This window comes from Anolis carolinensis, chromosome 2 (genome assembly GCF_035594765.1).
Source record: "Anolis carolinensis isolate JA03-04 chromosome 2, rAnoCar3.1.pri, whole genome shotgun sequence".
NCBI classification, from domain to species: domain Eukaryota; kingdom Metazoa; phylum Chordata; class Lepidosauria; order Squamata; family Dactyloidae; genus Anolis; species Anolis carolinensis.
The window spans coordinates 309,669,630-309,687,351 of NC_085842.1; the positions used below are offsets into that span (position 1 = coordinate 309,669,630).

A 17,722-nucleotide genomic window follows, 5' to 3' on the forward strand; every position below is an offset into this window, starting at 1 on the left:
GTCCATATTCAGGAGGGACATATAACTGAAATGATTATATGATTTGTTTATTGGGAAACCAGGGTGCATTGATTCACTAATAAAGTGATTTTCACTTTTTTAGCTAGGACATAACAAATACATTCAGTTGAAAGTAGTGAAAGCAAAGCTGAACATTCAGTGTCATTGTGCATGTGAAGCTACCAGCATTATACATGTATGTGCAATGAGTGTTGTAATTATACAATTCCAAAAACAGCTGTAGTGTTACAATTTACTAGTACACATCTCTCCTTGATCTCTCCTTGACTATCTCTCCTTGATCTAGGATCTCAAACAACTCTTTTGGTATAGGAACTACAATAACCTACATAAATACACAACTATGAAGGTAAACGGTAGGATTAATGTTGGAACACCCAGCAAAGTTTCTGGAGCAATTCAAAACTCCCATTAAAATTTAGGTGCTATTTAATATCTGTTATTCGCTGCCTATTTCATCTGCAGCAGGACTGACAGACAAAGCCAGAAGTGTGTTACCAATTTTGCCTCCAGCAAAGCCTTTAAAAGCAACATATAGAAATCAATGAAAATCTGGCAGCCCCTTGTCATAAAAAAACAATACAAATGGGCTTTAAAAGGCATTTACTATTAATACTCAGTTGTAAAATCAATACAGTTAGCATGCTTTCCTCCCTCTTCAACTCCCCACACTTTCTATTTCATTACTAGACAGACTGTTGAATTAATGCTTTACTTCTCAGCATGCGGAAGGTCTTCAGCACCCCCCCCCCGCCCCAGATTCCCACTATTTAATAAAAATTTATGGCAAATTAACATTTATGGTTTGCCTTTCCCTCCCCTAAAATGTTATTATGCTTTGAGTGCTGGACTGGACATTTTCAATTTATATATTAGATTTTGCCAGGAACACAGAAAAAGAAATCCTGATACTTTTGAGGCTTTCTCAGCTGTTGCTGGATTTTGTCCTACCGTATATGCTCATGGATAAGTTTAGAAATTTTAGCCAAGAAATCAACAACAAAAAACCTTGGGCCAATGTATTCCAAGATCAATGTAAGTACTGTGCTTTAACTCTTATAAAAAAAAGGAACCATATCATTCTCTAAGTGACAAAAAGTGAAGGCTTAGTCTGTCCCAAAAGAACCTAAAAGAAGTGCCAACCCATTCTTTGCACTCCTTTGAGAGGAAGCACCAGAGAGCTGCCACAAGCATTTGCTTGTTCAGATGTTTGAAAAGGCCAGAAGTAGTGCTGCAGTGGATAAAGTTCCACTGAACTACAGTCCTTCAATAAAATATAATGCTTGTTACACTTGCAAGTATCATTTTACAGCTATCATTTTCTTTGATAAAATGCAACACTTGCTTTCCATAGCTGGTCATTGACATGAGCTGTTCTGTTTTGTGATGGCTTTCTTGAAAGAATTTAAAATCTGAGTAAGTGGCACACACTAAGAGAGTTATTAAAAATTCTGAAGACAGAACAGTTTTCAGTCTTTTGACATCAGCAAAAAAAAAATGTGATGGCTCAAAATTGGAGGAAACCCAAGTCCTGACTTATAAATGACAGGAACGTTCCTGTATGCCATACAGCAGATATCATTAACTTTCTTAGCATTAGAAAATTCACTAATGCTAAGTTAGGAAGACTCTAAGAAAGAGACAATTTTCTGATAGTTAAGTAATTTCAAGTCCATTATTGAGCATTATTTACCTCCCTATTGTGAACTTTGTGAAGTAATACTTGCTTTTGTCTATCTTGGGTTTTGTTCCTCAAACTTGGATCTCTGAATATTTCTAGACTTCCAGATGCCTCAGATAACAAAGCCAACAACGAAGGTTCCCACGACATTCTTGAAACTACAGTAATTACAAAAGTCACTGGTTCCACATTTTTCTTCTTAGCTACAAATCAATTTTCTTCTCTCTCCAAATTCTACATTCAACAGAGGAAATATGCCTGTATAAGACCTACTACATAGAGAACATATGTTCTAGCACACAGCAATGAATCTTTCCTGAAACAATTTGCCGACCTTTTAAAAATTAAATATCATATCTATAAAGGTTTATTTGCAGAGTCAGATTCATTCCTTAATATCTCAGCTGTAAAACGATTATCACACATCATGTATACAGCACCCTTATGCTAGATCAGGTTATTGTACTACATAGCCCTAAATCAGATGGTGTATCTACATTGTTGAATTAATACAGTTTGACATCACTTACTGCTATGGCTCAATGTTATGGAATCATTGGAGTTGCAGTTTTACACGGCCTTAAGCCTTTTTGGCAAAGCGTGCTGGTGCCACTCCATACTACAAATCATAGGATTTCACAGTATTGGTCCATGACAGTTAAACTGATCTCAAACTGCATTAATTCTACAGAGTCCCTGTAGAAACGGCAGTTTTGGTATAAATTACAGTGAAATATTATTCTTCATCCTATGCATGTCACCCCAGGACTGGCGCTATTAACAATTTTGAAGGGAGGAAATGTAAAAACTGAGATCAAAGAAACTGATAGTGTTTATGCTGATGGCAGCTCACGAAGTTATAGCTAAAAGCTGAGTAACTACAGAACTTCTGACATTGGATTCTTGGTATACCAGTCAGGGACATATGCAGCTGTATTTATCAAAGCCTTTCCCAAGATTATGGGAAAGAGATGAAACATAAATTGTTATTATGAAGAATTATGTGGCAAATTTCAAAGCTGCCAGTTAATTCCTTGTAGATTTTTATCTACAATACAGAGGGAGAAATATTTTAAATATACTTCGTTTTCTCAAGAATCAGATTAACTTTGATGCCCCTGTCCCTTTTAATTTGTTTCTTATTTCCTTTCTAGTTTCCTTTTGCCCTTACTTTTGAATCCTGAGACAGTCTGCTTCCCTATTTACTTATCTAGCTATGTATCCCATATAAGCAGTTAAACTTGCCGACATGCACACACACATATGTAGCTATAGGCGGAGGGGGCACTAAAAAGGTTCACCCACAGAATTGTTACATTTGCCATATTTGTATGTCCTTTGTAACCCGTCCAGCCTCCTTTTTCTACATATGTTAGCTGTTTTTCTAAATATTCATCTGACGTTTTATTTGTACATTATTGCAATGCTAGAAATTAGACACTGAAGGGAAAAAATAATTTAAGGGCCAGAATTCTTATTTGAAAGGTAAGGTCTTCATTTCTACCCTTTACTGTAGCTACACAGCACCAATTACTGCAAATTTCAGCATGGTTACTGCAAATAGGATCTTGTGAAGTAAGGATTATAAATAATCACCTCTCTGGTTCCATATGGAGAATGGCAGGGAAGCTTTTATACCAGCTAGACCTTAGTTTATTCAGTCCACAAATATCTAACATAAGTGTCTGTGGGCAGCAATGCGAATGGTAAACAACTTTGCATTAACAATTGTCCTGGCTGCTTTCAGCAGTTTGACATGTTCTGCTCTTAATACTAGATGGCTAAACCTCAGGGATTGAACACAAGTCTCCAGTTTTTATGAATCATCTCCATATAGGAGATGAGGACACAAACTTTCAAGTTGGGGGGGGGGGCTCATCTTGGTACAAAAAAAGGTTGTGTGAGCAACAACTTACTACATTGTGTAACACTTAACCAATTTGTTGACACAATTCACAAAGACTCTCCAGTGATCCATGAATTCACTTAGTTTCCTTCTTTCCTAGTCATAGTGGTGCAAGGGCTCACCCTTTACTTCTTCCTTTTAATAGTAGCAACTTCCAAAGGATAAACAATTATCTCATTTAAAGCCTTTGCAAAGGAGACTGGCAATAAGGCTAGTAAAGGAACACTGGTAAACTCTGGAGGAAAACTGGAAGACAGAAGCTGCATGACTGGAGATGGGTTGCAAGTCTCTCTATTGGACCTGAGCATCAAGGTTGTATGGTGAGTCTTAAGAAAAGCCATGAGTGCCAAGTAGACTAAAACTTTTCTTGGCTGCTAAACTTGGGAGGTCCTTCAAAAGAGTCAGGATCCATAGAAAAACTTGGATGGGGCTAAGGACCCACCTCAACCCCAAGGGAAAAACCATACAAAGTAGCCCAATAAATAGCATATGGGGATACCTGAAGTGGTGTTGAATTGCCAATGATTCTGCAGGCTCCCTGAAGCTCCCGCAAAATCCAGCCATCCTGGCTTCGACTCCTCATCTTGCAGCCACTTTTCAGGATCTGGCCAAAGCTTGTAGACTTTTTTTTATCTTATTTTATTTTTGGTAGGACTGAAATATCAGTCCTACTGTATCATCCAAGTGAGACATGAGGCTCAGATGAATCCCAAAACTGAGTTGAAGGCAGTTGCAAGGCTTAAACCATAAACAATAACGTTGGCCAAAGGTTTTACCAAGATCCAGCACTGCTTTCAGTCCAACCTACTCACATTACTGGTTGAGATAACATTTTTACCCCCAAACATCAGCATCTTATAGAACTTAAGAGTTATAGAGACAATGTACAGAAGTGTACCTGAGCAATATTTAATGCATATATGGTGATCCTTATCTGTGGTCTTTCTGAACAGCACAGAATGTATCCAGAGCTCATTTGTTGTATAATAGGATATTCTCATTATTGGAAATATATGTGACCATAACTTCTGGTTGTTGGCCCTGGACACACAATATGGCGGTTTCATAATTTATTTATTTATTTATGACATTTATACCTTGCCTTTCTCAATCCAGGAGGGTACTCAAGGCGACTTTACACATAGGCAACTATTCGATGCCTTGAAAACAGTGTACAATTAAAATAAACATTTCAAAATAGAATTATAAGATGCATTAAAACATTTAAAACAATATCTTCACTATTATTCATGGTTTCCACAATCGTAATCTGAGACGTTCCAATAGTCATTGCACATAATTTAATATCTATCTATTGTACAAGTTCTCCAAAGGCTTGCATAGCATAATTGACAAAGCTCAGCAAACAATTCAGATCATGGGGAGATATCAGCTATTGTCAAGATAGACTTTATCAGGCTTACTAAACAGATCCATATACTGTTGAATGTTTGATTCTTATTTTACACCAACATTGCTACTTGGCTGAAAACTTGTCAAGCTTAAATACAATCCTTTTTTCCTACTTGAAAAGCTCTGGGTATATTTGAGAGGTCATGCAAATTGAATATTTGATGTACCTCTTCCCATGGAGGGAAGGACCTTGTAACAACTAAATTGAATGTTCTTTATCTCATCTTCCTAATTAAGCAAGAAAGAATACTCTGCTCGTTTCACCTTGAACTGAGAACAGCTAAGATTTCTGTCTGAATTGCTACACAAGAAAGTGTGTTTTTGAATTAGAAGCTGCAAGAAACTGTGGTTGGTACTTAAGTTATAGCACTTAAAGATATCACTAAGGGCTGTCTCTGGGGTCCAGGGGGTGGCTGGAAACCCAAGGACCTGGGATGATCCTGAACTGGTGACTCTAATTAATACCAGAACAAGAAAGTAATTGACCTCTTTGTCCTTAGTTGTATTTTCAATATCCTGTTGCCACTGAAGCTGGATGATATCTATAGTTGTTGCCCGCTGCCCCCTCTCCTCAAACCTGTATGCAGCTTATTGCCTTGTAGGACCATCTAAACTATTCATCATCACTGCATCCTGTGCCAAGATAAGGAAAAACCACCAAACACAATGGTTTTACATCCCCAACTATTTTTTCCTCAGCTGGAAGGATAAATAACTAAAATAGTTTTCTTTCTGCTGTGAAAAAAACCCAAACTATTTTTCAGAAAAGTTTCAGAAAAGCTGGTATCTACATAGAAAATAATGGGTTATGTAGAGAGATTTTTTTCCCCAGAGGAAGACACATTTTTATCTGTAGATGAATGTCTGTGCACCACTCCAGGAAATTAATATTGGGGATGAGGGAATTGCACAAAATTCCTGCTACCCTATTTTGTTTTCCAAAGAGGCTTCCTGGCTATTTTTCAACCTGACAGTGAATCACTGCAAATATTGTTTCCACCTCTACCAAACAAACTCACATGCACTCTCTTGAGTACACACAGAATCACAAAATGAAATTATTTCATTCATATGAACAAGAATGAATAATTTCAAAAGGTGTAATAATTTTTCACTTTTTCCAATGGTTTTCTGCACTTTGGGAAATATTTTTGCATCAAAAATAAGGAAGAGATGGTTGGCATTCAAACAGTCTTTTCCTTCTGAAAATTGTGTATTTTGCACAAATACATGGTTTTTGGAATGAAAAAGATGAAGTGTTTTATATAAACCCATTTTGAACCAGAAGAAAAAATCCTAGGTGACAAAATGTTTTGTGGTAGTGGGCCATTTCCTCAACTGCCTTATATTGTGCCATCTGTTTTTTTGTTTTTTTTTTACCGCTGCCATTCTTTTTTACTGAGGAGAAAAAAATACTTCTGAATATTCTTCACATTTCTAGCACAACAATAATTTTGGGATTTCTGCACACAGAGCCTTAGTAGCATACACAGCAATTTACTCGCTTGCTAGCTATGAGAACTACATTAAAAAATTATATCCCCACCTTCTTACCAAAATCTTACCAAAATGTTTTTAGATGTTTCGAAAACAGTGTACAATTAAAATAAACATTTTAAAATAAAATTATAAGATGCATTAAAACATTTAAAACATATAAGAGCAATTTATAATATAATCCTCCTCTATGGAGGTTATCCTTTTCTGTAACTATCCATCACAATAGTGATGGCAAGGCATATGCAGGCTCATGATCTCAAAATCCTTCCCAGGTCACTTCCAGCGGTGCTAATCATGCACTACAGAAATCTTCTTTTCTTGTTTCAGCAGAGAGTCCTCATCTTGTTCCTTTACACTGAAAACATTGTCAAAATAAGCCATCTATGAGGCCATTTGTATGTATTGTTGAGCAGAGTGCCCACTTTGATTCCTTCATCATCCTCTTCAATCTCTTCATGTCTCCTTGAAGTTTAACAGCATTAATTACACTTTATAAAATCTGCTTCTGGATTGTGAAGGGTGACAAGACTTCAAAAGGCTTGGAGGCAATGTAATTATTAACATAATGAAATCCAAGCTCCCCTGCTCTAAACACGTTCAGAAGATTTGACAGCCATTTGGCATGAAATGCACACACCAACCACCTTTGACTCTTGGCCAACACAGGTTGAGATTCACATTTCAGGAGGCTGTAGCTCTGCTTCTCTTTCAGACAGATTTGTAATTTCTGTACGTCAGTATTTTCCATGCTGGCTTGATGTTTTCTGTTGTTCATTATTATAGGGAAGTCTAGTTGTTATTATTGCATTGACATATTTACATCTGGTGGAAAATGATTACCAGTTAGGGAGATGTCTAATAAATTCTCTATTTGGTCATAAACAGAAGAGCTTCAGACGTTGAGAAAGGGGCTAATAGACCATTCTCATAGCTTTTGGGAATACAATCATATTTTGAAGGCTTTTTATCTATTAAATTATGTTAGCCACCAGAAGAGAAGTAGAGAAAGAGTCCCATAAAATCATTGTTGTGTGCTTTCAAGTTGTTTCTGTCTCACTGAGACCCACTGAGACCCAAAAGTGAACATACCATGGGGTTTTCTGGGGCTGAGAATGAGAATTGGCATGGCTGTGGGCATTTAGTCTCCAGAGTCATAGTCCAGTGCTCAAACTATTACACCACACTGGGATCCTACGTTAGTGTAAATATTAACATATGGAACTATGCCTTGATTTTGCTATATAATCTTTTTGCAGAATGGTACAATTGCACAATTGGATAACCGAATGCACAAATGAACATGCATAATGCACCAGATCTCACTTACATGTGCTTCATGTAGGAAGGAACTAGATGTGCATCTCTGCTCCTATGACCTCAAACCAAATACACAACTGCTTTCATGAGAGAACTTACACATGCATAAGACACAACAGGATTCTAGATATTGCTGTATTCTTTAATTATTCAAAGGCTGGAGATCCTGCAGAAGTTCTTGTACTACTGTTCCATGTTGTGCAGAGCTTGGAAAAATATTTCTGTTTCACAGATCTCATAATCCCCCAGCCAGCATAATTACTGCCTATTGATAGTTTATGAGGTAGTTTCTCTGTACTTTTGTGTATATGAGGATATCAATTTTTAGCTTGCAACCCAAGGTTCTATCTCCATGACAGACTTTAAAAATCCTATCTAGACAGCAAAACAATCAGGTGCTTTAACATTTCCTTGCAAGTCAATATCCAAGAATCGCAAAACAAGCAAATCATAACAGCATTTTTGCCTATGATTGTTGAGAATATATTTTCTTGATGGCTCTCATTGCCAAACAATATGGTCTTCTCATGAATTGATTGAAGATCTTGTCTTCAAATACTACAAGCACTAGCAAATACCAGCATTATAATGTTACATCTCAGAACATTTTGTACACAATTATTTTATGGAAGAAATGCAAGAAAACTACTTTTACTAGTAGCCAGAAAAAGATGGATAATTCCATTATGAAAAGAAAATGTGGTTATGCTGTATCTACCACAAACATCAGAGACTCTTTGTTCACCGACTGAACCACAGGGATGATAACAATGATCCTAGCTCTGGTATTCAAAAGATAAGGAGTTCATTACCCTGTTGGCAGATTTAGGCTAGTAGAGAGAGAGCTGGGAGAAGAAAAATATATTTCCATAGTCAGTCATCAAACAAGAGTTTTGGAATAATCTCAAAAGGATCTAAAATTGTTTGTGTTCTTTCACAAAGAGAGAGATTAGATCTGTTTTGTTTTATAGTGATTGCCAAATCCTTTCTGATTATGTCAGGCCAAAAGTGAGCAAAATTCACAGCCAAGCTACTCAAGGACTACTTAATCACAACTATCCTTTGGTGGAACCTCGAGAAACAGACCATGGTTTTTCAGCAGTTCTGATGTGTGGGATATTTCTTATTGAGACAATGATTTGTTTTACATTCAGTGTGAGAACAATACATTTGCAGAATGGCTTCAGAAGCTAGAAGTCAAATCCTGCCTTAAGTTATTATAAAACAGATCCAGAGCACACATTTTTTTACCAACCCCATGATGACTTTTGAAATCTCTATCTGAACTGGTTTATTAATCAGACAACCAAATGTCAAATAACCCAGAGGAAGCTAGAGTGTTCACAAAGCTCTCACAAGATGGTATTCACAGTTATGGCATGACTATTCTGCAGTGGAATGAATATACATTCAGTATATTGTTAAGTGCATCTTGGGGGTGGGAGAGTACACAATTGTTGTCTGATTCACATATCACATCCTTTTCCATAATGAATAAGTAGTTCCTCTTTTATTCTCACAACAAGTCTTTGAAATAGGTTAGACTAAGATTGTATCCTGAATCCTGATAGATCTGTGCAGGTACAATTCTTGAAAAGATGGAATGCAAGCAAAAAAAAAAAAAAAAAAAGAAAGAAAGAAAGAAAGAAAGAAAGAAAGAAAGAAAGAAAGAAAGACTCCACCAAAATTGGTTTTGTTTAGGTTTTGTGTGTTTGTTTGTTTTGAAATTTATTTTTGGAATATTTTCAAGCTCTAGAAGATAGTTGAATCTGTGGAAATGCAGGACCAAATGTACTATAACTCATATGTTTAATGACCACACTGAAAGAATATATTCAGTATCTTTCCTCACCCTATTCAACTCCTTGATGCATGATATTTTACCTACATGGTGGACTGGTAGATTGTATGATCCCACTAAAGTTAGAAAAGAAAAACACCTTCAGTCTCATCGAGAGATGGCAGTAGCTGCTCTTTTCTCTCCATGGCTGTCACTGATTGTTCCTGGGTCTCAACATTTTTCCACCCAGCTATTAAATTATGGAAGTGGTGCTTACTTTCTTTGGCAAGTAGGCTAGTCAGAACCAACTGAATAGGCACAAATGAACACTTAACACTCTCTTGCACACATTGCAGGATCATGGCCATTGACTTATCCAAAGTCAGACCATCAGCAGACTTTGCAGCTCAGCCATTAATAGAACCTGGGATTATTTCATTTTGGCTAAACATGCTGGTGCCCTTTCACCTCATGCAAGTATTGCATCCTGTGAACTCCTGAAGTTTCGAATTTGGTAAGGCATTAGAGCTCCTAGGATGATAATTTTATGTACTTCTGAAACTGCAAATTCCAGCTTTTTGTGGGAAAATCACTTTTAAAGACTATACTTCCCAGAAGTCTGGGCCAGCATCACCAATGACTGTGATAGGAATTCTGTCAACTGGACTATAAAGTTCTGACTGGTATACCCCATAGCACACTGCAATTGGCTTTAAAAATTTTAAAAGTTTTAAAGCAAAGCAGTTTTCTGTTCTGGCATTGGGCCAGATATATTTGAAGAGCCTTTTTAATGTGAATTCGCTCAAGGTTGCAAGATTGAAAAACAGATTGTGTGTTCAACATCATTTTAACTCTTTAAAAATAGTCTCAAGAGAGCAGTAAAAGGGCAATAATGGCTGCAAACACAAAACAAAGTCAAGAAGGAAGGCGAATATTGCAGGGCCTTTTTGTTGGTGTTATTTGTTGTAACACCAACAAATAAGACAATCGGGCACCACAGACGCTGAATCAATTTACTCCAGTGCGGTTTAGAAGTTAAAGCGGTAAGCATACATTTTTTACCATGAATTATACCTGAAGGGTAAAACAGTGCCACTCCATTATCTGCTCTAGTACACATGCATCCCCTATACTTGGGGACTTGTGACCCATTAGCACTACAGAATTATAGTGTTGTTTTTCCATTTAAACTGCCACAATTCTGTCCTGTGGAATCATGGCATGCCAATTTAGATGGAAGTCAAAGACAATATGAAAAATAGAAGTGTATTATACAGCTTAATTGACCAGGAACCAGATGAACTGTGGACTGAAATCAAGGAAACCATGGCCCTGAGTCTGCAAAACCTGACCAGGGTGGCTGATGGTAGGGCAACATGGACGTATTTCATTCATAGGATTACCCTATGTCAAAGGACCTCATCACATTGAGGTCAGTAAGCCCAGCCATAGCGTGGTATTCACCAAGTAGTGGCATATGATTGCTTCTGGCTTACTACTATGCAGTTCTGATGTTTTCTAAACAAGGACTTTTAAAAGGCTTCAGATGAGGAAGTATGACACTTTTTAAAAAGTCAGCAAAGTGGTTCTATATGGCAGCTGCCATTTTGGGGGAAAAATTATAGATACTAAAAAGCATTCAAACATCTCTTACAGTGTTTTTTGCACAGAAAATACTTTGGCTGGTTTCTTGTTAATTAGTTATGATGGTGTAAAATTAACTCTCACCATTTTAACCTATGTTTTATGGACATTGTAGACACCAGAGTTCTGTCTGAACCACACAATGACACACAAAGACCCCCCCCCCCACCACCACCACCACCAGATCAACTTTCAGGGGTATCTCCTCTGAATGGCATTTCTACGTTGGTGGACAATGAGTAGCAGACACATAATAAATATTCTCCTTTGGCTAAAATGTACAGCAATAATGCAATATTTAGGGACATCTTACAGATTCTCATTTACCTGAAAATATCTGTTGCACATGTCTGTGGATGTATTTTTCCAGCTTCTTCCACTCTTCACTAATGCAAAGATTGTGATCCTAAGAGGGGCTGCTACACTGAAAATCATGTCGGGTGGTAGTTGCTGGAGCAAAGAAAGGGATGGCTATTTTTAACCTTCATCAATAAATGGACAGTGTCCAAATGGGTGGAATTAATAATCCAATTATATTCTTCATGGATCAGGCCTTATTTGGTATATTATGTTCAGTTCTGAACATCTCATTTTAAGAAGGGCATCATTTGGAACAATTTCAGTTAAAGGTAATAAATATGACAAGAGATATAGAAAATCAAAAATGTGAGGAAATGTTGAAGGTGCAGGGCTTGCTCAGCTTGTGAAGAAACGATGAGGGGTAACATGTCTGCACTCTTAAAATATTTAAAGGGCTATCACAAAGGGGAGAGGCTGACCTGTTGTCTACTGCCCTTAGATAATAGGATGCTCTAATGGAGAGTAGACATTGATGGAACTTCAGAAGGAACATCTTGGCAGTTTGTCAAAGGGACCGATTGCCTAGAGAGGTGGTGGTGACCTCTCTTCCTGTCGACATCTTCAGAAAGAGGCTGAACAGCTACCTCTTAGAGACATTTTAGTTAGATATCTTGCACTGAGCAGGAATTGGACATGATGGCCCATGAGGCCCCTTCAACTCTGTGATTCTGTGGCAGTTTATCACAGCTATATGCTGGAGATACATTTCCAGATGCAATACCTCAGTCACTATGTTTGAGTGTTTGTGTGCGTGTGCATGCAAATATTCATACTGATTGATGCATAGATTTGAATGATTGAGAGGTAGTCGATTACTTTTAAATAATTCATCTCAATATGTTGAAAGTAAGAAAATGTGCAAGCATTTTTAGCATTGCTAGTTCATAATCATTTTTTAAATACCTCCCTGTTGAAGCCTCTCTCCAACTAATTTTGGAAGAATAAATCAAGAAGTAAGTATTGATTATAAAGTCCAATTCAAAATTACCAGCAACTCTAGTTGGAATTAAAAGTTATGTTCATTTCCTTTTCATCCAAAGAATAGTTGAGAGCCAAAAGCAGGTTGATTGAATCGATCTAAGCAATACAGTCTTCCAGGCTGCCAGAACCGTGTGTGCATGGCTTTAAAAAAATAACCCTGCTCTCTGAGAAAAGAGTACAGCATGATTAACTGCAATATTTAATTTCACCTGACTGGCAAGTGTGTATTGACAAAGTGCAGGTGGTGGGATTATCTTGCTGGCATCTGTCTATCACAGTAAAATGGATTTATTTATTTTAGTAATGCACGGTGTGCTGATAAATCTAACCATAAACTGCACATTCAAAGAGTGAATTAAAGAGCTGTCAGTTCTACTTAGTCACCTTGATTTATTTGATCCCCTAAGTGAGGGCCCCGTTTGCTACAATCTATGTGGGTGACCTTAAGGTCATCTGCAGAATTGCAGCACAGTCTGGAGGCCTGCAGGTTAAGTCCTAAACCTCCTTTTATAGCTTCAGCCGCAGAACCTAATTTTTTCCCTTCTCTTACTTGCTACACATTACATTCATTGGCTTGCTTCCTGTTGCTACCATCCATTCAATGTGCCCATTCTAGCTGGGTATACTAAAATCTGCCAACTCTGTGCATCTCATTTCTTCAGTGTCTTCTGGAAGTGATGCTGGTTTAGGGAAGGCAACCCTGAGGTTGGTCTGCAGCAGAAAAACTCCAGATCAGCATTTGGAGAGTCTACAGCATTCAAGCCACTGCAGAGGTGGTCTGCGTGGCCAGGCAGGAGGGAATCTTTATCATCACAGTCCTTTTACCACCTTTACCATCACTGTCCTTTTTCTGTCATAGGGATGATTTCTCCAAGTTGTCACTTGTCCTCAGTTTTGACTCAAAGAAGGCAGGGGTGAAAAAAAGTAAGAGCGACAGTAACATGACAGCATTCGTTAGTGTCATTTCTTTTCCCTGGGCCACCTAAGCCCAAGGCAAGGGGGATAGCCATATAAATAATGGCAGCCAGGTCTAAATCGGAACTGGCCCAACTGTTTACATATTGCCAGTGCGCAAAGAAGCTCTGCAGCTTTTGGTAAACTCCAGCTCATTCCCTGACTTTAATGTGGGGAAAAACTATTCGGTGGTGTGTATGGTGACTTCTCTCCATGCATTATCAGGGAGTCCATTCACCTCTGCCCTTCTTCATTTGGCTTGTGTCGATGAGTCTTAAGTTGGAATTGACTAGAACGCACTTAACAGCAAAAACAACAATAGTGTATTACAAATAAGATCCCCGAGCCTGTGTTCTGACTGTCATGATGTGTTTTCAGCCATTGCACTCTCCCTCTCCCTCCCTCCCTCCCTCTCTCTCTCTTTCTTTCTGTATCTTGTTTAATAAATTTGCGAAATAATTTTCTAAGTGGATGGAGTGGTGAACTGAAACTGTTAAACCAAATAAATGAAGACAAATGAATAAACATTTTCAAATGTTGCCACCCCTGCCCAAAATTGCAGAAAAGAATAAATCGTGAAAACAAAGCAGCTCTGTGTAAATGTATCCAAACTATTTTGCATACTCAAATGGCATATGCATGGACTTGCATATAGAAACTTCTATGGATATGTGCACAGAAATATTGAAAGAATGGCCATATTCAGATGTGACTTGTTTAAAAAATCATCCTCATTTACTGTGAGCTGGTACTCCTAGAGCTTTCTGAAACAGCTAGTTTAATGGCTCAAATGCCTTCAGTGAGCACTGGTGACTAGTAGTTATTGAACTAAGACATTAATCTGATGGAGAAATTCTTCTGGGTTGTACTGGGTTCTGGGTTAAATCAGTTTAACTTTGTTTCCATCCTGCACTGAAATCCACACATTTATCCAAATTTGTGCACTGATTTTGGTGATTTCCATAAGTTATACAACTTCTTTTCTTTTGGATAAAGTACATTTATGTGCATTTTCTCCAATTATACATGTTTCATCTGATTATGATTACATTTTGCTAATTACATTATTTACATGTTTGAAGAGCATGTTGCACATTTTCTCATAACAAATGACAAGTGTATTTTGGTCACGAGGGTGACCAAAAATCCTTCCTGCCTTACTGTTCACTTTAAATGTTCATTGCATCATCCAAGATGCTTAGGGATGTGCATAGATACCTTCATTTTATATTAAGTAGGTTTGGTTGATGGATAACGACAGGGTTGGGATTTGAATCTCTCTGAACCTACTAGTAAGTCAGTCACTTTATAATAGAAAATTGTGAAGTTATTATTGACTGTTAGCACAACCTAGAGACATTCTGTTCAAAATTAGCAATGTCAGGAATCTTTACAAATTTTCTCACCCTTGTATAAGAAAGGGTGTGTTGACAGAGCCAAGAAAATGTCCTTTCTTTCTTTCTTTCTTTCTTTCTTTCTTTCTTTCTTTCTTTCTTTCTTTCTTTCTTTCTTTCTTTCTTTCTTTCTTTCTTCTTTCCTTCCTTCCTTCCTTCCTTCCTTCCTTCCTTCCTTCCTTCCTTCCTTCCTTCCTTCCTTCCTTCCTTCTTATGTCTTCCATATTGGACATTGTGTCACTATTTGATTGTTGGCCTATGATAATAGAGATTAGGGTTTGAAACCTGCTGGGCCATATAAATCCACTGTGTGACCTTGGTCAAGTCATATTTTCTCAATCTCAAAGGAAAGCAAGAATAAACCTAGTCTGAAAAAAGCTTATCATGAAATAACTTGTAAGCACACAACAACTAACTTACTTCACTACAAATTCTCTTCTTATTAAAAACATAGTGAAATTACAGTTTTCTGTGCAAAACCGTTTTTTGTGCAAAACCAGTATGTTTTCCTCAATACCTTTTTGTTTTGCATTTATTGTAAAATTATTGAAAAGTACAGCTAAAACACTCCTAATCTCACCCGGTGATGAGAACATTTCAGATTATGTATGCTTGCAGATTAGAATTTAAGAAGGAAAGATTTACATCCATAGTGAAGTGTCTATATGCTTAATTAACAGGAAAAGAAGCCATTATTTTAAAGTGTTCCTTGGTACACTCTGGTCTTGTCCCCATGTGAGCCACCCTGAGTCCCTTTGAGGAGATGGAGGTGGGATACAAAAATAAAGTTGTTGTTGTTGTTGTTGTTGTTGTTGTTGTTGTTATGTAATGAGGTTACTCTTCCTCTAGTGTGTTTACATATTAATACAAGCAGCCAGAGAAGGTGTAATACTATGGGGAAATATCTAACAGAGAAGAAAAGAAAACAGATAGAACCCATAGCTACTATGAAATAATGTGATAAACTCTAACATACTACTTAAATACATTTTTTCAAAAAAAAAAGTGCCCTGAGAGTGAGGCAGGAAAAAGCTTTGCATAATTCAAGGGGGAAAAAAAACTTCCAAAGAACAGATTTTGGCACACTAGCTAATAGGGATGTGCTCCTTAAACACTGATGATTGATTGTGTTTATGATGCCATTCCTCCCGCTTTGATGATATGTCGGCCTTGAAAAAAAAAGGTTTCTTTTCTTGGAATCAATCCAATGCTTTTCAAACTGTGTTCCAAAGAACCTTGATGTTGTCTAGAAGTGTATTGCAGACACATCAAAACCTCAACAATAATGCGGTCCAAGTTTTTGAATGGAAATGGCCTGAATTGTGATGATAAAGGATAAGGATAGTTGGTTGAAACTGAAGGTACAGAGTATGATTCTAAGTCAGAAATGGTGACACTGAAGTCTAACCAGTGCTTTCTATGTATTCCAGAACATACTGAGCTTCTTCTAGCCTTGCCACAACAGTATCTTTCCATAGTGAAAAAATTATTGTATATGTGCATTTGAAAATAACTTCTTTATTTCTATTCTTAGGGTGATATGAGGACAATATATCTAGGATGTGGCTTTAAGAAATTACCAAGCATTAAAAGTATAGAAGACATGCAAATCTGTGTGTTCCCCAAACACAGCTCTCACTATCATCAAAAAGTATGAGGGGACCATCTCAGATGGGAGATTTTGGGATAGGGAGCAGCAATAAAATCATAGTATCTTAGATTGGGACCCAAGGCCCATCTGGTAAGATCCAGTAACATTCAAGAAGACATGATTCAAACACTCCCAAAAGATTGTCATACAACCTCTATAAGACAATCTATTCCGCTATCAAACTTTTTATACAATTTTAATGCTCTTCCTAATGTTTAGATGGAATCTCTTTATCTGCAATTAGAATCCATTGGTCTGTGCTCTAGTCTCTGAAGCAGAAGAAATAGTGTTAGTCCATCTTCCATGTGACATCCTTTCAGATATTTAAGCATGGCTATCATATCATCTCTGGGTGACAGGACTTGTTTTCCAAACCTTCCATCTTTTTGGTCTCTTTTTAACTTGTCACTCACTATCCATATAGAACTGTGGTGCCCAGAAATGGTGAGATCTGAGAAAAGCTGACTAGAGTGGTCCTTTTACTTCCATAGACATAGAGATTGCTGTCCTGCTGGTTCAGCCTAGAATGTATTGGTCACAGATCTACTCTTCCTTTGAGCTTGATTTTACTATGGTTTATGTCCAACTTGAACAGAAGTCTACATAGAGCCAGATGGATACGCAGATGGGCCTTTCTGCTTCCAATAGGGAGACATACTAATGATGATGGCAATATTTCCTTATCTCAAAGGCATATCATACCACAAAGCATAATTAGTATTTATGAAATCTTTAGGAAAAGAAAACTCATAGATAAGTTGAATCACAATCGGCAAGTAAACATTATTCAATTAGGATGCCAAGATGACAAAGAAAAAAAATACTGGAAATGTATACAGACTGTCAACTTTGAAATGCTAAACTCTGATTCTATCAAATTACTTTGTGGTATAATTGATACTTCTTCCCACTATGCTTACACCGACCAGTAACAGCATGCATGCCAAGCTGTCAAACAGCTATTACAAGTGATAGAAGACTCTTTATCATTATGGCACTTCAATTTTCTGAGAAAGAGGGTCAACTTAAGCAGTATCAAAGGTAAAAAGCAGATTACCTTAAACCCAGAGTTACCCCAACTCATCCTGTTGAGGAATTGAAACCTCTTTTCCCACTGACA

At 37.4% G+C, this 17,722-nt stretch overlaps 1 protein-coding gene across 2 annotated transcripts in view; it reads right to left on the bottom strand.

Moving 5' to 3' along the window:
• dcc (DCC netrin 1 receptor) overlaps window positions 1-17,722 on the bottom strand; it is a 1,120,333-nt gene that overhangs the window by 278,983 nt on the left and 823,628 nt on the right. The gene's annotated exons all lie outside the window — the stretch shown is intronic.